Raw genomic sequence first — 23,628 nt, 5'->3', positions numbered from 1 at the left:
TAATATTTTTAAACTTTCCCTACACATCTTCAAGGAAGATGAATCTACAATAAGAATAACATATGTAGCAGGGTAATGATTAATGAGAAGCTATCATCGGAGTGGTTAAGAGTACAGAGTCTAGAGCCAGACTGCCTGGGTTCAAGTTTTAGCTCCTCCAATTTGTCACTCTTAACTTCAGTTTTCTCATCTGTAAAGTAGAATTATTAACAGTTTCTGCCTTATTAGGTTGCTGTGATCTAATAAGTTAATGTATGTTAAGTCCTAGAACAGTGCCAGATTCATTGTAAATGCTGCATTAGTGTCTGTTAATATTTTTAAAGATATTTCTCCCCTCCATCTCCCTCTTATACCTTCTCCCTTCTCTCCATTCAATAACTGGACTGTGGTAGGTGATCACTGACACAAGGAAGGAATGTGGCAGGAAAGATCAAAGGTAAGATCAAGTCTTTTTGTGACGAAGAATAAACTATGAAGAAATGAAATCAGGATAGAGATAACAGATTAGTAGAATATCAGATGATTTGTAGGAAGGCGCCTCTCCCTTCACCCTCACATAAACATTAAATAAAAAAGAATGTCATAGACTGGGAGGAGAGAGAATTGGACCAGAGAGTTATGAGAGTGAAGAGGTTGGTCAGTTTCTGAGAAAAGAGATCTTGAGCCCTGGTTCCCATGTCGAGTGTTAAGGATGCCGGAACCTAAAACCAAAGAACAAAACAAAAGCCAACCAACCAACCAACCAACCAACCAACCAAACAACCAAAAAATTCTCACATATAAGTTCGTATGATCTGAGGGTAGAGTCAACCCATGTCCTATCTCTTTAACGTTCTGAGAAGTGACAATAACAGTAGAATATGACTTGGCAGATGTGGCCTTAGTCAGCCTGCAGAGTTCCCCAGGTCCCGTCATGGCCCTGATATGGTGTCTTGGCCCCCAAGGATGTCGGAAGGGATAGGAATGGGATTACCTCAGCACCCACGCATGTGGGTAGGGATGTTAGATGCAGTGGCTTCCCAGCGGGAACCATAATGAACAGATGACACTGAGAATGAAGACCAGGTATGCCCTCACCCAGACACCACACGAACACCCCTGGTACTCAGATGTCACACCAGGGAAAAGGGAGAAGTGAGAATACTAACTCTGCCACCCTAAGAAAAAAATGGGACTTGAAACAGAAATTAAATTGAGTGATGACAAAATCAGGATCCATTCTTTTGAACATGTGAATTTGCAGACAGAGATTCATACCTGCTCTACCTGTTTTCTCCATGACTCAGACATTGCCCTTATTTGGGGAAAATGAAGTAAGTTTTGGCTTGAAAGATTTAGTTCACCACTGGCAATAAACGAGTCACCAGGGTGTGTGTGTCTCCTCTGCCTGTCAAGGCCCCACGAAGATGAGAAGACTGGGAGCTTGAGAGCAGCTGACACCATGAGATCACAGTCAGGATGGGGGAGGGGATTGTGAGCAAGTGCCGGGGAGCTCTCCACTGTAAGGGACCGGGAAGGAGAGCACTGCTTGGATTGCCAGACTCTCTTCCAGGCAGGAAGTATGGTAATCCATGTCTGTACAATACAAGACTGTAATCCGATATTCCTAATCTGTTCCAGCTGGTATTCTCTAGACAAACTTACTTGATATCTACTATAGTCCAGAAATTGTATTGCATTCTGGGAACATTGCTGGGTAAATAGGATATGGCATCTGCCCCCAGAGTGTCTATTCTAGACTCACAAAGAGATCCTTCAATGTCAAGTGAGCAGTAGGTATGACAGGAGCACAAAGGGAGGAAAGTATGTCCAACACGAGGGCTCTTGAGAAATTCCTAGAAAAGAGGGCTTCCGGGCTGGGTCTTGGAGGATAAATTGGTGTTCATGCCACAGACAAAGATGGATAGAAAGTAAATTTCTGGCAGAGGACACAGTCTGTGCGAAGGTGTGCAGGAGAGGAGCAGCCAGAGTGCACAGAGAACAAAGCATTCGGCATCTCTGGGCGGTCAGGTGAAGTCACCGAGTGGAGAGACGTGGAAGTTTGGGTTAAGCCATAGAGGACTTTGAATGTTATGATTAGGAATTTAACCTCTGTTCTGGAGCTGACGGGTAGCTACTGACAGGTTTTGGCAAGGTAGTAGTATAGACAGGTTTATATTTTACAAAAATGTGTCTGGTAGCATTTGAGAGACAAATGAGAAAGGACTCCAGCCCTGGCAAGAATGCTGGTTAAGATTGTCCTGTGGTCTTCTCACTCACCAACCAGCTCCGGCAAGCTCCCAGATTAAACCATGGGCTTCCCGGACCCACCCACCAAGTCCTGTTTGTAAAAGGAGGTCCAAAGGAGGCTTCTGACTAACTGGGAATAGTCTAGGATCAGACATATCTGTGCCGAGGCCTTGTACTTAGGCTGGATTCTAATGACTGAGAAGAGCAACAGACAGCTCTCCTTGGCTTTCAGACCTCCTGCCTTTATCCTCTCTGGCAACCTCAAGATGTAGATTTCGCCACTTCCCTCTTCCTGCCCTGCTGCTATGTGAAGTTGGCACTAACAGCCCCTCTAACCATCCCTGTCCATCTGCACCAACCTGGTGTGGCAACAATATTCTTGACCTGAGCAAACAGGCACCTAGCCAGGCCATGCACTAGTTGGTCAGTGCAGTGGCGACAGGCAGGGGTCTCTGCACCTTCCAGAACTCCCAGCTTTAGCCCCCAAGCAAGGTATGAAGCTGCAGCCTGCCTTTGGATGTTGGCAGATTGTTCCTTAATCAGAGTTGCATTTTCATAATTAACAGTGTATCTGGGGCTTCCGGGATTACAGTAACGTGATACTGGCTCTTGCTAAATCATCTGGCTGCATTTCTCAAATAGTCTTCTCAGTTCCCACTGGCTTCAGTCTGGCTCTCCCGATTCATTATTCATGCCAGTGGCTCCGATTTTCATATTCTCACAGCCATTGGTGGCCCAGCAATATTGGCTGGAAAACGAAGGAGCAGGAAGAAAGACAAGAGCGTATAAAGTGGGGGGAACGGGAAATTCCAAAGGAAAATCGTGTCAAGGGTGGTGGGGACGCATGGCAGCGGGGCGGGTCTGTGGATGATGGGATGTGGAGATAGCTAGATTAAAAAGGAGTAAAAGGAAAACAAGCTCCGAGAGACAAGAGAACTGGGCCAAGAGAATTGTGGCACTGCCTTGGGAAAGGAAATTATGTGACAAGATCGGAAGAGCAAAATGCAGCGCTTGCTATTGATTATATCAGTTTATCTTTGCAGCGCAGCGCCGGCCTGCAAAAGAGAAGTCGGAGCTGGGCGCGAACAGGCAAATGAGCTCTCCGAGCAGAGTTCCCAGGGGAAAAGAGCAGGTTTCGCTGCTGCCTGCACTTCTCTTAGGAATCATGATGATTCCTTTTTAACGATAGGTCCTTCCCTCCCCTCCCTCAAACTCCTCACTCATTCGGTTGGGTAGTCCAGTTACCTACATTGATTATTTTGTTCATGCTCAGGCCCTAGCGACTCACGCATTTGACTGGAGAGCTGGGCAGTATTTCCACAACAGAGCTGATCCAGCAGGCCCTGATCTGACAGGAGCAGGTCCAGCGGAACCCTGGAGGTCACCTAGCCCAGCAGCTCTCTACTCAGGCGGCACCTAGACTCATCTGGGAAGATTTAAAAAGAACACCGGTGTCTGGGTTCCACCCCTGGAGGTTTAATTTAACTGCTCTGAGGTAAGGCCCTTGCATGACTATTAAAAAAGAGAAAACTATGCGAGTCTACTGTGCCGCACTTAGTGGGTAGAGACCTTTGACTTAGTCCAAACTTTTCATTTTATACATAAGACAACTGGGGCTCCCAAAGGTAATGTCACATGCCCCAGTTTTCACCACTAAGAAAGGCAAGGGTGTCCTGAGCCTCAGATCAGTGCTCACTCTGCTAAGCTGAATGCCCGTCGGTGTGAGCGTGGGCCTGGCCTGACACCTGACCCATCCTATGAAGAGGTGACTAAACAGTTGCTCCCTAATATGTCCATTTGGGGATTAGCACCTTCCAGAGAGGTCAGTTACAGCCTGCTGAATATTTTGCAATATCCCGAAGAAAGGTTAGACATGTAAATAACTTCTTCATAGGAACGCACACACACACACATAAGCGCATTAAGACAGCCTTTTTTTCACTTGAATTGATAGCAGGTGGCTTTGTTTCTGAGATGTAGCCATTGTAACTATAAAAAAAAAAAATGGAGTGGAAAAGTTAACAAATGGAGACACACAGCGGATATTCCATTCTAGAAGCCTTCCTTTGATCCTGGCTGGGGCAGGGTGTTTCTTAGAAAGCTTTGGACTTCATACACATTTAACTGAACAGGGAGAGCTGAGGAGAGTAAACGTGCACACTGATGTGGAGAAATCGGGCAAAAGGATGCAAGTCTCTTTTATAGGAAAAATCAACAGTGTGTCTGAGGCTTCCAGGGATTACAGTAACTTGATACCGCCTTGCGGAATTTCAAATGTAGAACACGCTGTTTAGCTTTCTCTTTTCAACATCAAACTTCAAATGACTATTCCTTTTTCTTTTTAACTTTTAAAAAATAAATAGAATAGCTTTGCAGCCTAACAATACTAATGGCAAATATGCTCTAATAAGTTATAAGAGATTAATTTGATTTCATACAAGGCTGCATTCCATTTCGGATCTTTTTGTCACATTTAAGTGAAAGAGGAAAAGATATCAGACGAAATACTTAACATGGAAAGAGAACATTCTTGAACATTTGTTTTAATTTATTTCCAAGTCTAGCTGAGCATGATAATGAAATAATAGTTTTCACAACGACGACTTGGGGCAACTCCCACCCCCAGAATTTTGCCAGTTACATAGAATATATTAGATAGTGGAAGATGAAAATAGCATCTCATAATGCACCTGGCAGTTGGCAGCGATCGCTCCTGGGAGTAATATCTCCCCCAAATGTTGCAGTGGGAGGCTTAATTTACAATATAATGGAATTCATAGTTGTGTATACTCCATTTAGGCTTTATTATGTTTACAAATCTGATGAACGAGAAGTCAATAATCACAGGAACTATAGATATAGAAACAAAAAAATAGAGTACAGCATCATATAATAAATAAACATGCCGTAAATGTTTAATATTATGGAGTCTAAAACAAGGACAAGCATCGAGTTTACTTGCGCAGTTACTTAAGGGTAAAATTTGCAACTATTTATCTTTGAAGAGGATATTAGAAAGTTAAATTGTTTAAAAACATATATCACATGAGTGCATTATTGAGATTTGCCTGGCTTCAATGCGTAATTTCAATACTGTCTCTGAATGTTTTCCAAATAGAGATTCTTCAAAAGTTCTGTGAGAAAAGAGCACTAAGTTTCACCCATGACGGCAGACCCCCGTGGGAAAGCGAGGCAGTGCAAGAGGCCTGCAGTGCACTAGTGCACAGAAGATCACCTGCAGGCCGGGCAGGCAATGTATAAGGTGTGCCATCATGTCTAGTTTTTACTCATTTTATCATTATAACAACTACCATTTAAAAGTTTGAAACTTTGTTTTTTCATTTTAAAAAGAGGTCCTACACTTGCAGAGACTAGGAACTATTGGCACAAAATTTGGGGACTTGATGACGCATTTATTTGCGCTTTAGTGTATTCGCAAACTGTTTTCTAAGAAAAGTCTTGATTCTCTTCTATATTTCTCTGCATGTGTGTGTGTGTGTGTCTGTGTGTGTGTTTGTGTCTGTGTGGATGGGGCATCTAGTCAGATATAATTCCTTATTGGCCCCCTTCATTTTCATAAGAAGATACAAACACCCATGAACCTCAATTAGCACCACAAGTTTCTGCATTTCAGTTTCTTGCCCCAAAGTCTAATCCTGCATGCTTTCTTACCTGCTGTCATTTACTGGACCCCCCTACTTGAAACATCCAAGTTCAGAGGTGGGCAGATGATCCAAGTCCAGTTCTAGACTGTTCCATCAGGTGGGTTCATGACTTGTACTGGTTCAATTTAGACTTCATGTATGGATTTTCTAAATTTAAAGTGGAGAATACTTTTTCCTCTTTTTTCTTGCCGTGTGAGGTCTGAAGTGCCTAGAATGGTGCCTGGCTCATACTAATTGTCTCTTCTTATTATTGTTATCATGGTGTGCCTTCAGAGCTGCTGGTGGCCATATCCCCTACACAAAAAAGAGCCTCAAAGAACAAGGGCAAACAAAAACAAAAGCTGAGATGAGAAGTGAAGAGAGAAATCTGATACCATTCACGTGAGGCCATCCTTTCCATGTCTGGTTCCATGAGCCAATACATCCCTTTTTCTTGTTTAATCTAATTTAAGTTGGGATTCTGCCATTTGTAATAAAAAGTACCAAGAATAAAGATAACAAAGATAATAAAGATAAAGAAATTATTTGCCACATGCTTAGATGTGCAGAAGAGAAAGAGTAAAGTGTGATACAGAAGTTTCTAGCAGAGTGGACTTGTTGACTATGACAGAAAACATGGGAGACAGGTTTTAGAGGTGATGATAATAAACTTAATTTTGGGGGTTTGAAGTTTGAGAAGCTTTGACTTTTCCCATGTGAAGTTGTCCATTCAATGTTTGGAAATGTGGGTAGAAAACTCAGGAGAGACTTCAGAGATGGAAACGCAGGTGTGGGAGTCAACAGAACAGAGCTGTGGCTGAAGCCCATGACACTGGCTGAGGTCTAGGGTAAGACTGAGGGAAGGCAGAGGAGGAGAAACAGGCAATGGGAGGTGATGGGGCCCAGTGGGAGAAGGACGAGGGGACTCAGGACACATAACATGAGAGAGGTCAAAAGAAGATAATTCTAACAAAACTCCCAAATGATACAAAGAGGCTGAGGTGGATGAGAACTTAGAAGGGGCATCGCATTTCACAAGTAGTTTATTAATGATCCTTGAGAGAAAATTTCAGTTTAGCAGGAGCAAATTCCAGACTGCACAGGACTGAATGGGAGAAATGGATGTGAAAGGCGGTGGGGTGGGTGTTGGAGGGGGGGGTAGGAGAAGGAAGGAAGGTGGGATTCCATAGTTTTGGGGAATCAGATCATCTCTCTTTTTTTTCCTTAAGAATAATTACGGTTTAAGCACATTTGTATGTTGAAGAGAAGTCAAAGGCAGAAAAAATGCATCAGATGGGGAGTGATTGAAGAAGCAAGTTAAAAGAGGAAGTGATAGGGGACAAAGGACAAAGCCTCAGAGAAGAGATAATATATATTTCCTTATTTAAGGCAATAGGGCAAGAGAAATTGACTATGAGGAGCCTGGAAAAATGTAATATTTTTCCACTCTTTCCAAAAGAGTGAATGCAAGCTGAAACTCCATCAAATGACGCTAAACTCAGAAAGTAAATGACAAAGTCATGTGCTGCATGGTGCGTAGGTGAAGGAACTTAAGTGTAGAAAAATTTAGAATTACTTTGAAAAATTAATCAAGTTCATTATACTAATTTTGGAGCAGCACTGACGTTAGAAAGCATGAACTAGCAGAGGACACAGTCAATTGCTACTAGCAGCCCCAGATAAGGAATGGCAAAAACCAAGGGCATGTTTGCTCAGTCCGATGGAAAGTCAAGGAAGAGGGGAATATAAAATGCTGGTGAGTTTTACTGAGTTAAGAGAGCATATTGACGCCATTTCTTAGCTTGAAATCAGGGACTTGTCTTACTGTGGCACAGTACCTAGCACTTAAAGACTATGCAATAAAGCTTTATTTCATTGAATAAAAAGGTGCTCTTTAACTTTTATGATGTACTCTTTCATCTCGTTTCAGCTCTGAAACATAAGAATCACTTTTTTTTTTCTTCCCCACAGTCATTCTGGCAGAACAAGATGTTTTTGGAATCATTCCTATGGAGAGATAAGGTGGTGATAGCAATAGGGAAAATGTGAAGTAGAAATTCAAGAAAGACAAATGAATGCATTTGCATTAGCATTAGCATTATGAGGAAGGAACTGGGAGTGTTTAGCGTGTGTGTGCATGCGTGTGCACACATGCATTTGTGCTAAGCACAAGTGCTGGCGGTTTGAGATGAGGCAGTACAGCAGGAGAAGATTTATAGGGCATGAGCAAGGCGATCTGAGAAGTATATTGGGGGACCAACTGTCTCAGTTTGCCCAGGATGAAAAATGGACGTGGGACTTTCAGTGCCAAAATGGGAAAGTTCCAGAGAGAGCAGGATGATTGATCATCCTAACGGTGTGGAGAAACATGGACAAATATATTCAATATCCATTTCTCCCAAAATAGAGTGGTTTCAATACTCCTGGAGACTTTGTGGAAGATAGCTCCCTAGGAAGTGCCCTGAGAAGAAACATTTGACTTATATTAGCCGACTAAATCTTATTAACACCACAAACTGTACATGTTTGTAAATTGGGCTTCTTGGAAAATTTCTAAAACTTCCAGGTAATTGATCTGAAGCTAAAAGCATAAGCCTAGCCCTTATGATATGCTATCCTACCGCTCCATTTTTAAACGTAGTATGTGTGTTTAGGACCTGAAAATTTCCTTTAAGGCTGCTTACCAGCTTTCTTGTAAGTCCATGGAATACTGGAGGGGAAACTGATTGTCTCTTCCTGCCCACCCTCCCCCAGCTGAGGAAACACCACGGTGAGGACTGGCTCCAATGTTAAGTACGGGGTGAGATGTCTGCATGTTTCAAAGGCCAAACAAAACATAAACCACATGGGGTTTTATTAGCCTGATGAATAAAATGCATAAAGACAACAAGAACATTGCAGACAAAATTGACAGAAAAGAGACAGGAAAACATAATGTCTTTAATTTGCAAATTCGCACTGGATCCTAAGGGCCTGGAATGCATGGAGCCTCCCCTGGGATGTTCCTTAACATTGGTCAGTGGATTCAATAACATTAATGATTCAATGGTGGTAAAGATGGGTGAATGGGAAGTGGGGACAAGTGTTTTCAGAAATTCTCTTAGGGATACAGAACCTATAATTAAGGAAGTCGTGGTAGGAAAAACAAACGCAGAAACTCTGAGCAAAGGAAAAGGTGGGCACGCCCAGCGTCTGAGCTGACTGATGCTCTCACACACTGCAGCACTCACACAAGCAGAATGAATGACTTATTCCAAATTCTTGCTCCAAACCAATGGGTCTCAAGCGTGGCAGCGCAATGAAATTACCTGAGAAGCCTTACAAAAGCTAGCACCTGGGTCCAATCCCAGAGGTTCTGACTTATTTGCTCTGGGTTGTAGCTTTGGCATTGGGCTGCTTCTGTGCAGCCAAGATTGATAGCCACTGTGATCTCACTCAGAAAATTAAGAGAAATGGCGTAGGTCCATGATTCTCAAATCATATGTCCCTAAGAATCACCTGGAGAGCTTGGTCAACAGTTTCCTGGATCCCATCCTCAGACATTCTAATTCATTAGGTCAGGGAAGGGCCAGAGACTCTTCATGTCTAACAAGCTCCCAGGTGATGCTGATGTTGTTGATCTGAGGACCATGTTTTCAGGACCACTGGTCTTGGCGGATCCTATGTTACTATGTCCTGAGCCAACTAAGCCATTCAGCATTCTTTATGTAAGCCTCAGAGCTGAGAGAGTGCTCTGCGCACCCTCATTTACATGTATCTGGGGGCACATCCCATGTGAATTTGCCCCACTGCCTCAAGCCAGCTGATAGGGGCAGCTTCTCCCTTGCCATTCTGAGGCATACGGGCTTTATTCATTGCTGCTCTTGTTGATTTTTTGGAAGCCATGTAATTACCATAGTGGGTGTCAGATAATCCCAAAGAATGGGTGTCCTGGGCATATGCCAGCCAGCTGCATGGAAACTTCAGACCTACTGACACCCCAACTAGCTGGAGCAGCCTTTCTTCTTTGTCCCCCTTTATTCCAGTTTGGAACCTTTCCTCTGTGCTTTGGACCTTCCCTAATCCAACAAGCAGGGTCCACTGTGCATTTGGAATCCTGCCCCAGTAAGGCCCATTATGCTTAGAGAGCCATACTGGCTCAAGTAATGGTGATAAATCATAGCTACCGTTTGTGGAGCACTTTGCCAGAGACTGTGCTGGCACTTCATACACATCGCTTAACTTAACAGTTATGTCAACCTTGAAAGATGAGAATTATTATATCCATCTTATAGCCAAGGAACTGAGGCTTGGAGACATGACTAGCCCGAAGCCTTAGAGCCATTAAAGGAGAGAGATGGGATATGTGGCTGGGCCTGGTTCCAAAGTCCGTTTTTTTCACCCTACCCTCTGCCTCCCTGGCCATAGGCGGAGTAGTGTGGTAGGAAAATCACCGGCCTCCCACTGGCCTGACTTCCTCTCACAGACACTGCTGAGTGCCAAGCAGCCTTGGACAGGTTGCTGGCCCCACCCCACCCCCAAGTGTCTCAACCTTCAGATCTTTATATGCAAAATATGGTGAGTTGGCCAGATGGCTAACTTCCCTCCTCACACACACTTCCTAAAAGTCCCTCCGAGATGAACGCAGCTGTATTCCCTTTCCTGGGACTCTGCTCTGCTTGGCGATCACATCCTGTGTTCAGCAGGCCCGTTTCCAGGGAAAGCACTTTCCAAAGGTCCAGGTTGAGTTACTGTGGCGCCACTCGGTCAAGGTAGCTGGAGGTAATGTCAACTTCTCTGAGAACCCCTTGGTGGCAATTTATAACCCAGTTGTAAAATGTCTGTTCTCTGGTGAGACTTAGCGTTTAATTGTCTGAGACAGCACTAGACTGAAACTGGTCACCTAAAATCTGATCTAGAGGAGGCCTGAAATCAGACACACTCCAGAATGTGTCCCTCCCCATTTTGTCTGTCAGGCCTAGAGCAGCAGCCTTGGGGAGTGCCTTCCTCAGAGGAGGCCCGGGACTTGACAGCTTGTCCAGAGTGCCGGGCTCAGCTCTGCAGGCCTTCTCCCAGGGCTAGAGGGGATGTGTGGTGGGTATTATTATAGATTTTTGTTATGATGGCTATTAATATTATGGTCATTGCTACTAATAATATATAGCACGATATGCTACTGTTCCCTAAGAAAACTACACATATCCTGAAATTAGGAACCTTAAATTGAAATTGACCCTTTTGTTCAAATGTGCCTCATGCCTTATCTGTAATGGGAGAGGAAGGGGTGAGGTGTGCCACCAACCTTTAAAGCCCTTTCAGCTCTAGACCTCTCTCATTCTTTGTGAGATTTCTATAGCAGACCAGAAGGCAAGCAGACACAACCAAGGAAAACCTGTGACCAGGGGCCATAGAGGCCAGGAAAGCTGCTTCCGAAACAGTCAAATAATATAGATTTGTTGTTGTCGACTCTTTATTTATATATTTATTTTTAAATTGTAGTAAAATACTCATAACACAAATTTTACCACGGTAACCCTCGTTAAGCGAGCAGTTCAGGGGCATCAAGTGTATTCACAGCGTCGTGCCAGCATCATCACTACCATCTATCCACAGATCTCTCTACCTATAGAGAGATGTTAACAGGGTTAGCAGCGCACTAAGGATAACATCTCAAAAAGCAATTTAATTTAAAGCGTTTCACAAACGTTATCTTCTCTGGCCTCACAATAGCCTTATAAGAAGCAGAGAGAATAGGAGAGTGGGCAGATCACATAGAGCGAAGGAAAAAGAAGGGAACATGGCAATTTTTCTCAGTTTCAAGATGACCCAGAGAGGCTCAGTGAACCACCTGAGGTCTCATAGTCTTCAGGTAGCTGACCATCTTAGAACTCAGAGACTGATTTTTAGTTCTGTCTTCAGTTTTCTAAGACTGTGATTGGAACATCAACCACAAAAGAATATATTTTTAAAGTTACAAGACAGTGTGGGTTTGCCATGCCTTGTGAGAGCATTTTTTCTCCATGGACACATTGTTAGGCTGGGTGTGTCAGGCTGGAAGTGGGGACTGACTGGGGAGGGCAAGCTGCTTTGGCAGGGGTCCAGGGGGTACATTACTCTCTCAGGTTCTGTGGTCTCTGGGCAGCTGCTTATAGGGATCTCTGGGTTGAAAGGGCTGACTGGTTATCAGATTGAGAGGGGAACATTAACAAATACAAAAGTTTTCATGGCCTGGGAATTAAAGCTACATGGCTCCAGGATGTGTGTGTGTGTATGAGAGACAGACAGACAGAAAGACAGGCAGACAGACAGAGACAAACAGAGAGACAGAGAGACAGAGAGAGGCAGACAGGCAAACAGGCAGACAGACAAGCCAGGTGGAATTCAAATATAAAACACATAAAAATGTGTGTGATTTTTCCTGGCTGTGGATGAAGGGTCAGATGAAGAGTTAGTAACCAAAGTTAGTAAATTGCATTTATTTTTTTCAATGTGGTGAGTCTTTAAAAAATTATACTCCTTGTTGGAAAAGAAAAGAGAAGAAAATTGTATTTGTGTAAAGTTATGTTTCAATTAGATTCAGCCTTTTGGCCACTGGAAAATCTCCAGTGAATTTCCAGGAACGAAAAAATGTCAGTGTTCCCAGTGCACACTTTGAATCCCTAAAGTCCAGGAACAATCACGTATAAGCTGTGATTAAAAGACAGAAATGAACCTAAGAAACAATCTGGCAATTAGAGCCAAGCAAGTAGGATACTGTCATTTAGCCTGGAACATACTTATCAAACTATGTCGGGAGAAGGGAGCTGCTTCTTAGTGAACAGAGTGTACAATTAATAGGTCTGCTGGTCACCACTCAACCAGATATATATGTAATTGGTTTCTTACTGTAAGCAAATGGAAGCATGCGATAAATATTAGCTTTGTTGCCGTTACCTCTGCAGTTGGCTACATTCTGGTGGATCAACAGGGCAGCCAAGAATAGTTGGCTTCAGATATCCTTCCTTCATTCACTCCATGTATTAAGAAATTGCTTTGTACCAGGCACTGTGCTGTGGGGCAGGCCATCAGCCTTGGCCTTGGATGAGTTTACAGACTAGCAGAGGGAGACAAGCATGTAAATATATCGGTGAAACTAAATATCGCTGGCGCCATGAAATGTGTGCAGAAGATGGTCAAAAGACAAAATTCCAGTTATAAGTAAATTACATAGGAATATAATATACAGCCTGGAGACTATAGTTGATAATGTATACTGTATATTTGAAAGTTGCTAAGAAAGTAGATCTTAAAAGTTCTCAAGAAGAAAAATTGTTACTATGTGTGGTGATAGATTTAACTAGACTTATTGTAGTGATCGTTTTGCAATATGAACACATATCGAATCATTACATTTTACACCTGAAATTAATATAATGTTAAATGTCAATTATATCTCAAGAAAAGAAAAAGTGTATGCAGAAAGTACAATGAAGGAATTGATGAGCTTGTTTGGATGGTGTATAAGGAACAAGAGAAGCTCTTAGAAGAAATGACGTTTAAGGTATGTTTTTTAAAAATAGGAATTTGCCATGCAGGAGGAGTTTAGGAATATAGGTTAGAAGCACTGAAGAGAATGGAGGGAAATTGAAATTAAAGTCAGACTCTCTATACAATCTTTACATAATGATTGCCAGATGGAATGGGGTCGCTGGCAATTTGCACTGCCTGAAGGAAATTGGCCATGAGGCGGCCACGGATCCTTAGAAGAGAGGAGGAAGGTGAAATTAAATAATGAAAAGAAGAAAAGTGATGAAAAAGAAAACGAGGAAAGTTGAATGGAAGAGGAGTAAAGAAAAGTAGAAAAGTTAAGAAAAATTGTATATTAAACCCCAAACAAAGAACTGACACAGCCTGCATCAGACAGAAAACTTCTTAAACCTAACTAGGATAAGATGGTGCCATTTGGTGGCACAGTCTATAAAGACTAGAAGTCATAATTTTCTAATCAGATGCAGCCTGGTTCCGATGCCTGGTGGAGCTGTATGTCCCCATGGGAGGGAGCCCCACACGGCTCCAAGGGGCAACAATGAGGCCCATCTTCTGCTCTGTGTCTCTAACCTCCCTCACCTCCTTCCCATGAAGTGGTCATGAGCCAGCTCCCTCCAGGAATGGGGAGGGAGCAAAGAGTCCCAATGGCAGAAAGCCCACTGGGATCCGGCTGCCACTAGAAGACCAGTTGTCTGTTTTTACCTCCCCTTCTGCTAACACAACAGAGTTTGTCCTGGACATAAAACCACAGAACTACAGAATTTCAGTGTGAAAAAAGAGCACAGGTATTTCCTAATTTAATCATTTTCAAAGTGTTTTGATCATCTACCCTAAGCAATAAAAATAATTTGAGCACGTAACCTTCATTTATGTATATTTATTCATTTTTAAACGACATACTTATATACTTCTACACTAGTATGCTTACTTTAAAATACACAAAATTATATTTAAAAATTAAAAAAATAAAAATTATAATATTTTCTTTCTGTATCCTAATGGATTGTCTTTGGTTTTGTCTGGAGTACGTGAAATCTATTTTGGAGATAACTCATCACATTCAACCAGATGTTTTTATCTCCTCTGTAATTCTCATGCAAAGAAACTAACCTTTTCTTCAACACCTAGAGGCACACCATGCCATTTTGGGAAACTTTTAGGAGTTCCTGTTTGCCATGTTCCAGATGGCCAAAGGAGGGGCAAGAATGAACAATTCTCTGGGAGTGCAGAGGGAAGAAGCCCTAGCTCGGAGTTTGGTTCTCCCTGGGTCTCAGCACAGTTTGAGCACTAGGGCTGTGAGGACAGCAGAAAGGGCCTTTAACTGCCACTGTAAATATTATCGTTGCCTCTGGTATGCAGAAAAGCAAGAGGAACAGCATTTGCTGCTTCCAGGTGGCAGATGAACCACACTGAGAGCGGGGTAGGAGTAGTTGGAGGGGTGTCTGGGAGAAAAAGAGATCAATAAAACCTCACTAGTGTGCAATATTTACTATAAACAGCCCAAGGTTGTTTGGGGTAGGGAAAACTGTCAACATAGATCAGTTCTTTCCCTGTGACTGCAAGAGCAGGTGTTCCAGGAGGATAAAGATGGCAGCTGTGGTGGGATCAGCGATCAGACTCTGATTGCAGGGGAGTCACTGAATGTTAGTGTGGACGGGCAGCCAGTGCGCCAGTGCGCGGGGCCCTCCTGCCATTTTGTAAACACACATTTCAAGATCCTGTATTGCCACAATGTATAAATACTTTCAGAACATAGACTATTTCCTCAATTTGTCAGCAGTTTTTCCAAAGCACACAAATGCTAGTAGTGGAATTGGTTTTGGGCCAAGAATCCTTAAGTGACAAAGAATGCAGAAAGGCCTGAGTTAGATTAAAAAAAAAAAAAAAAAGTAGGCGTATCTTTGCTCTAAAATATCTCAGGATGCTCAGAGAACTGATTGGAAACGCTTCTTCACCCAGCTTTTTGTGAAAGCATTTCAGAGAGGCTCTCTGTCAACAAGTAAACTGGCAGAGGATGGAGGACCCTTCCGACAATTTGGGATGAACTTTCTCCCTCTTCTCCCTCCCCTACTCCATCGATTTTTGAATGACAGACTGACCTGGATCCTGAGACTAGACTAAAAATTATTGTGACTTTTAATTTGACCTCTCACTACTTGATAACGAAAGAACAATATTCCCTTTGAGGTGAGTACCCCATGTTGGAAGCTGCGAAGAGTTTGCGGGAAAGGCAGAGTTTTCAGGATCCAGGGAAAGAGGACAAAACTCAAGGGGAAAACAATTTGGTTAGAGCTGGGGGGTTAAATTATGGTAGCTTTTGTTTTGTGCTTGCCTGGAAAATTTTCCTAAGTCTCTAATTCCGGAAGCAGGCTTAGCTGCCCTGATCACAGGGTGAATGTGTATGCCAGGCCTGGCCAATCATTATATCCCACTTTCCTGACAACAGTGATTGGTCCAAGGGTTAGGCCCACGATCCAAACAGGACATTGCTGAGGTCTGATGTATAAATATGATGTGAGCTACCATGGTTGCTAAATACGAGGGTATGAATTTAGGGCTCTTGGAAACCATGTTATCACCTGCCATATGGAGAATTAGAATGAACCCAAGAGACAAACAGGGATGAAAGATGGATAGATGGATGCATGCTTGGAGAGAGAGAAAGTCTTTGTAGCATGGAGTCAACCATGACTCTCTCTCCTTAGAGCCCAGGTAGAAACCATCAGTGAGCCCTTTCATCTTCACCTTTGAAATCGAACCAGATCCTCATGATGTGATGAGACCTCACCATCTCCACCATGACAACCTTAAGTTCAAACAGCTAGTATCCCTGCTGGAAAATGACAGTGGCCTTTTACTTGACCTGCTCTTGCTTTACCTCCACATAGTTGATTTTTCATATAGCAAAGAGGTCATTGGTTGTTTGCTTGCATAGTTTTGAAACATTCATTACAGCCTGTCACTCCTCTGCTCGAGGATTTCTAGTTCCCTGAGAGCAAAAATCTGCCTTACAGTGGTTTACCTGGTTCACTCTGCCACCTGTTTTCTGCCTCCTGCTTGGAGCCCATCAGCCTCTTTACATCAGAGGATTCTCAATCCTCTGACATGCCTTTTTATTTTTTACACTATATATTTACCTCTTTGTTTTCATTGCTTTCATTGCCGTATTTCACACACATCCAGTGGACCCTGGAACACAGCGAGCACCATGAATTTTAATGCTGGCCTCCAAGGCGCTGACTCGCTTTACTTGTCCCTGAATTCTGTTGACTATCCCACAGGCCTTTCCAGATACTGAGCCTACTAATTAACTTTCTTTCTTTCTTTCTTTCTTTCTTTCTTTCTTTCTTTCTTTCCTTTCTTTCTTTCTTTCTTTCTTTCAGCAACAACAGCAGCAACAACAACAACAACAACAACAACAACAGCGCAACAACAACAACATATATATATATATATATATATATAACACCTTCTTAACTCCTCCTCCTCCCTATCACTCCTCTCCTCCCTCACTCCACTCTCTCCTCTCTCCTCTCTCCTCCTCTCTTTCTCTCACTCACTCTTTCACTCCTTCTTCCTTTCTTCCTTCCTTTCTTTCTTTCTGAGTTGTGTTGGAGTAATGTCATTTTTAAATCTGGAAATTTGAGACAGACCTATAAATCTCTAAAGACGAAATATATTGATTTCCCCCAAGGCTTTTGATGTTAGTTCAACCTAAATGCTCTAAACATGCCAATAGTTGAATGCCCGCCCCTCCCCCCGCTAAAGTCTTAGAGCTTATTAGTATTTGTCATAATATTGTTTATTCTTAAATTGTGTGCTCTTAAATTTTTTTGTTTCATGCTTAAGCCCAAGTCTTAGCCTGTCTTAGAGTCAACATTCTCCTATGGGAATTAAACCTGATTCAGTGAGCAAATGGGGTTCAATTTAGAAAACTTATGTGTATAGTTAACTTTTCAGATAGGTAACTCTTTTATAAAATTAGAAACAATGTGGTGTTAATATTCCATCTCTTTATCATTTGGATGGTGTAGGGCTCAAGCGGGATGACTGACAATGAAACATCCAAAAATCATCTATTTTTTAGCAATAGTTATGTTCCCTATCATTTCCTCGGGTTGTAGACCACTGGTTTTCCATCTTGGCCCTATGTTAGAATCACATGGATAGCTTTTCAAATTCCTTATATCTAAGCTGCATCCCAGACCAATTAAATTAGATCCCTGGGAGTGGGAAAACAACAATGAAAATGCTAGGTAGCATTTATTGAGCACCTACCATGTACCGGATTCCGTGCTACATGTTTTACACGTGTTATTTTATTCCCACAACAATTCTATAATGTGGAACCATTAGAATCTTACCTAAACATGAACAAATAAATCAGGGCCTGCAGAGGTTAAATAGATTGCCCAATGTCATACAGAGAGTCAGTGATGAGAACTAGTTACTAATGCAGACAGTCTGATGCCAGAGCCTAAGCTCTTTTATAACTTGGTCTTTATTTTTTATACATAGTTAAATACACATAGTTTCAAGAGTCAAATTGTTCTTAACACTCATTACCAAAAATATTAGTCTATCAATCTCCTAGCACTGCCCCCAGCTGTCCTATTTTCTCATTCTCAAATCTATCACTTAATTTTTTCTTTTCATCTTTATGTAGGTATCTCTAAATTATTATTGTTTATAATGCGACTTTTGATTTCTTCAGTTTTTTTCTAGTTTTTTTTTGAGAAATAATTGACATACATCACTGTATGAATTTAAGATGTACAGCATAATGGTTTGATTCACGTATCTTGTGAAATTATTAAAATATATTTAGTTAACATTTATCCTCTCATATAGATACAAGAAGAAGAAAATTTTGAAAATTTTCTTGTGATTAGAACTATTAGAATCTGCTCTCTTAACAACTTTCTTGTATATCACACAGCAGTATTAACTACATGTTGTACATTACATCTTTTTTTCTTCAGTTTAAGCATTAACTCTTACCTTCCCACCTGGAAGATGAGGGCATAGATTTCATTGCCCACCATTATTCACTTCTCATATAGTTGCATCAACTTTTGATGCTATCATAGCAGGTTACCTTAACTGGGTTATGTAAATACTGTTTACGGCTGAGCTATGTAGTATGCCCACTACCTGGTTATTCTTTCCTTTCTTAAACAACTCTGTTGCTTCTACATTGTAATATCTGTTGTTATCTCTGTGAGAATAATAATGATAATTTTTCATTGTTTGTTTGGACACAAGGGCGGGAAGTAATTCTCATGTCCTTACAGAGTTTTTGTTCACTCAAGTTGTCTTTTTCTGTTTGTCTGTTCTGGAATTTATCTTTCACCTCTGAGTCTTGCCTCAGATGTCCTGTGGTCATTGGCTCTTTGCTTCTAGGCGTTAGAGGGGGATTAAAACTCAGACTAAGAACCATATACACAGGGGCATCTATGCTGGCTTCACTGGGCATTTCCACAGCAAACACCAAGGTCAGGATCTTTGGGTCTCTTCTCTCAGGCTAATCATATTCCCCAGAGAAGAATCTTTCTGTCTCCTGTCTGGAGAGTCTTACACCGAATTCCAGAATTTTAAGAATCGAGAAGGGGAGAAAGGTTGGAGGTATTTCAGTTAATCCTCCTGTTTCCCACCAAGTACTCTTGTCCCCAGTTGGTCCAGTGTTCCCCGGTCTGCAGATCCTGTTTTGCCCTTCCTAGAGAATAAACCTCCAATCTTCTGGGGGGGGTGAGGGCGGGGGGGGGGACACTTACCCATCTATATAGAAGTGGGAAGAAGTTCTGTGCATCTCACTGCTTTGTAGACAGACTTTTGAACCAACTGTCTCCTTTTTAGCTTCTCATTCATCTTCATATTCAAAGGTACCTGTGCTAACAGTTCCTGAGGCTTCCAGATGCAAACAGTTCTTTCTCAGCTTTCCCCCTATCTGCTGACTTAGAATTCATCTGTCCAGAATATGCTTAGTCAGTTATCATTTGTCCTTTGCTTTTTAAAAATACGGCACACGCACATATGTGTGTGGATATATATGTTATTATTATCTTTTGGCCCAATCTCTTTGTTTTAGTGACTTTATGCCCTACCCTCCTTTACAGGAGTAGAATTAAATGAGTGTGTTCAATCGTCATCCTCTCAGAGGAGTCAGAGTTCTTACTCACCACCTCTATTAGGATGATAGACAATCAGCTATCTTTATGCTACTAATGTGTACAGCAGTTTCACAATCCATGTTTCATTGGCTTTCCCGATCTTGTTAGACAGGTTATGAGGCCTTCATACGCCCAGAGCACAGATGAAGAACGACGTGGAAACAGGAAGTACTGTGCCAGGACCACATTGCAGGTCTTCTGACTTCTAACCCAGTACCACTTCCACGTTTTCATATTGTGTCCTGGCCTATACTGAAGAGACCATCTGCCACTAGGAAGGGTGACGCTCTTGGGTCCACAGAGATGACGGGAAACCACAACTCTGTTTATCACCTTGATTCAAATTTCAGGTTCACTACCTGAGCCTACAAAGTCTACAAAGAAACAGAAAAGGGAAACCTGGTATAAAACTCTTTTTTTTCATTCTAGCCTTTATCTGCTACAACTGTTAAGACCCTTTAACTTTTGAAGTAGATAAATGCAGAGATAACTACATTTGCAGCAGCTTCACAAGATCATAAAAGGCATGGAGATTCCCAGGCACTAGAAGAATGAGTAAAACAGTGAACTTTGTTCCCAGGCCTGAGGAAGATGCTATATCGAAACTGGAATTGGCCCACAGACTGGCCTTTGGAGGCCAAATGAATTCTTTAAGTAGTGAGGTCAGTGGTTTAGCTAATTGCAGAGATGCGGGGCAGTTCCCACTGACCCAGAAATCCTTGTAATCCGTGGCTTAAGGACATACTTTGTGAAAGTGATTTATGCAGTTGATCTTTGGAAATAGAAAGACTCAGCCAGCTCTAGCTAGTACTTATACCTATAATAGTGACCTTCTCTTGAGGCCTAGATACATTGGCAAAATCCAGCTCCCTGGTCTAGAAAATAAAAAGAGACCAAATGGTATTTTAAAATCCAAATGTGACAGTGAATGGGCCTAGGCTCGATAAGGCGCATGCATAGCCTCTCTGGCATGTTCAAATCCGTTCTGTAATTCTGTAGGTAGTTCATTCCCCAGCACTGGGGGCAGACGTAGGCAGGTCCGCTGACTTTGTCACTGGTAGCAATAAAAACTCTTCTGGTTTCTCTAAGTCCCCAGACCAGTCTCATTTCAGAAATTAGGCATATCCATAATTAAAATAGCCAGTCCAGTGTAGACATCAAAACTGAAAACTTCATTCAAAGTTAAAGCATTTCTCCTCCCATTTTGTGTCTGCCTCAGGCTCCAGATCTGACACTGGGATTTTTGCTCCTCTTCCTGTCTCATGACTCCGCTTCTGGGTTCTCAGGGGCTGGAGCTGGGGCAAGGGGGGGTGTCAGAAGGGACTAGAAATCTTTCTTGAGGGGCACAGATGTAACCGGATAGTGGATTAGACATGGGTGTGACAAATGACCAGTTCTGCTTCTCTCTCTTTGGGGCACTTCCTGATTTGTGGGCTTTGTGGTGAGGGCAATGTCTCTCCTCTGGCTGGCTCCTTATGATGATTCCTTTCTCAGTCTTGGGACCTCTGTGTGTCTGCCCTTCTTTTGGATCCCAGTGCTCATCTGGGGAAGCATGTGTGTTCCTCTGGGTCTTCCATGGTCCATGTGTGGCTGTGAGCAGTGCTTCCTCACATCTCTCTCCCTCAGCTACTCCTGCTCAGGCCAGTGCTTCTCACACTCAAGGCGGGTCAGTCACATTGCAAACCTTTCCATGCTCCACTCTGTTCCCTCTGCACCTCGTATGGCCTGGAGGAAGGGAAGTCCTCTCTCCTTCTCTCTGGGGGTGGGAGAAAACCAGCAGCATCCTGATGACACTCCTGGCCTCTTCAGCATCCACCTCTGTCTATCTAGCAGGATGGTGTTTGACTCTTTTTTGGACCCCTTTGGGTGCATTTTGAGTCTCGCACTGTCCTAGCACCTATTGATTTGTTCTTGGCCTTAGGGAGCTATAGTAGTCTGAAAAACGTCCCCCAAGGATATTAGGCCCTAATAATATCTAGAGTCTGTGAATATTACCTTATATGGCAAAAGTCATGATTAAACTGAGGATGCCGAGATAAGATTATCCTGGATTATCCGAGTGGGCTCTTAATGCAATTATAAATATCCCTACATATAAGAAGGGGCTGGAGGGAGATTTGTCACATAGAATAGGAGGAGGCGATGTGACCGGGGGCAGAAATAAGAAAGCTTCAGTCACACATCGAGGAATGCCAGGGGACACCAGAAGTTGGAAGAGGCGAGGCAGCAATTCTCCCCTAGAGCTTCCTTAGGGAGCACAGCCCCGAGGACACCTTAATTTCAGCCCAGTGATACTGAGTTGAAACTTTTGGCCTCCAGAACTATGAGAGAATAAATTTCTGTTGTTTTAAGCTATCCAATTTGGGATAATTTGTTACAGCAGCCACAGGAAACTAACACAGACACTTCAGTCAAAAGTCAGGCAGATAGAATCCCATTTTAAATCCTGTTAAATCTCAATGCCTCTAAAATAGGCCAGTTATCACTCTTGCAGGTCAGTATTGATATATTTGACTTTTAATGCATTTAGGTCAGTCTGGAGGACATGATTTGACTGGCAATGTTTCTGCCCTTGTTGTTGCCTCTGACAGAATGGCAGTGGGGCCTTCCTATAAGTGCTTCGTCACTTTCTGAACTCTGTAATTCTTTCTTTCACATTGTCTCTGTAGACAGTCCTTCTTAATGGTCTCATTCTCGTGTGATATCCTTGACCCAGTTATGCTTGAAAATAACTGCCTATACATATCTGTTTCTTTCCTTGAGAAGTTTAATATTAATTTTTCCCCAGGGGAACTCCCAAAGATAACATGGAACAATATATCCAGTGCACTCATTGCGTAGGGAGGAGGATTCCCTTGTTAGAGATAAGAGATGTGATTGACATCTTTGGTGCCCAACTGGCTCCCGGTTCTGGTGTCCTTGCTGTTGACTCATAGAAACAAAATTCATACTGGAACTCAAGCTTTTGTAGTTCAACCCCTAGAGTCTATAGATGAGGTCTCCATGACCTGCTGAGTTCACAGTCAGAGAGGCAAAGTCAGTGTCCAGTCAGTCACTCTATGCTTATGGTACTCTGCCATTCTTTCCTCCCCCTTCCCCTCCTGCTCATTTCCTCATCTCTAAGGAGGAAGGGAAGGGAGAGGTGGGAGAATCATTCACTCCCTCAGCAAACAGTTGTTAGGCAGCTACCACGTGCCAGGTGTCCTGCTGGGTGCTGGAGTTATGAACACCACCCAAACTGTCCCTGATGAGCAGAACTCATTCTGGCGAGCTACACACTCCCTCAGATGCTCCATTTTTAAGTAGAGACTTAGGCGAAAGTCCACATAACAGAGAAAAGTGGGACTGTGGTTGCCTCAGACACCGGGAAGGTGGACTGGTGAGAAGGGTGGAGACTGAATGTCATTTGAATTTGGTACCTTCCACTCTGATTGTCCCTAGTATCCAGAAACCATACAACTCAGTGGTATCTCAGCTTGAAAAACACTGTATTAGAGGCCATCTCAGCGCAAGGGCTGCAAATTCTGATGCTGGGGACATTCTTCTTGGTTTCTAATCTTCATTTAGCTGCTTCAAAGTTTTAGGCTCTTAGTTAAATTACTTAATTCCACTATGCCTCAATGTACTCATCAATAAAATAGGGTCATACCTAATTCTAACGATTCTTAACTCCCTGGTTGTTAAAAAAATTACATGAGTTAATTCGTTCACAGCAGCGCCTGACGCAGCGTTAGCTAACTAGCACTCAAGAGATGTCAAGTAATATAATATACGTGTTTGCGAATTGCCTTTCAACTCTCCAGTGTCCTACATAGCTGACCTCACTCTTCAGTAGAACACACTTGAAAGATTAGGAAAATTCTACTCAACTTCAAAGCACTTTGATGAGTGATCATATAAGTCCTGCCTTCTAATGGACAGGACTAAACTCCAACGAACCTGGACATTGATTGGAACAAAACCCAGTCAAGGGGAATAGAAGGGAAACCATGTGGGGCGTCATTTCACTCTGCGGGCAACTAACTTCTCTTTGCAAGTCAGTGACCCAAGAGTCACCCAAGAGTCAAAGGGAAGTTGCT

At 42.6% G+C, this 23,628-nt stretch overlaps 1 long non-coding RNA gene across 1 annotated transcript; it reads left to right on the top strand.

Moving 5' to 3' along the window:
• The first annotated feature begins 3,029 nt into the window (after nt 1-3,029).
• On the top strand, nt 3,030-21,105 carry LOC120589075 (uncharacterized). Its single transcript, XR_005649378.1, has 3 exons — nt 3,030-3,724; nt 5,348-5,491; nt 19,658-21,105. It is a non-coding gene; the product is annotated as an uncharacterized LOC120589075 (long non-coding RNA).
• The last annotated feature ends 2,523 nt before the right edge of the window (nt 21,106-23,628 follow it).

Source organism: Pteropus medius, unplaced genomic scaffold (genome assembly GCF_902729225.1).
Source record: "Pteropus medius unplaced genomic scaffold, Ma_sr-lr_union100, whole genome shotgun sequence".
NCBI lineage: Eukaryota > Metazoa > Chordata > Mammalia > Chiroptera > Pteropodidae > Pteropus > Pteropus medius.
The sequence above is the reverse complement of the archived record's forward strand: the minus strand, read 5'-3'. Positions and strand labels throughout refer to the sequence as shown.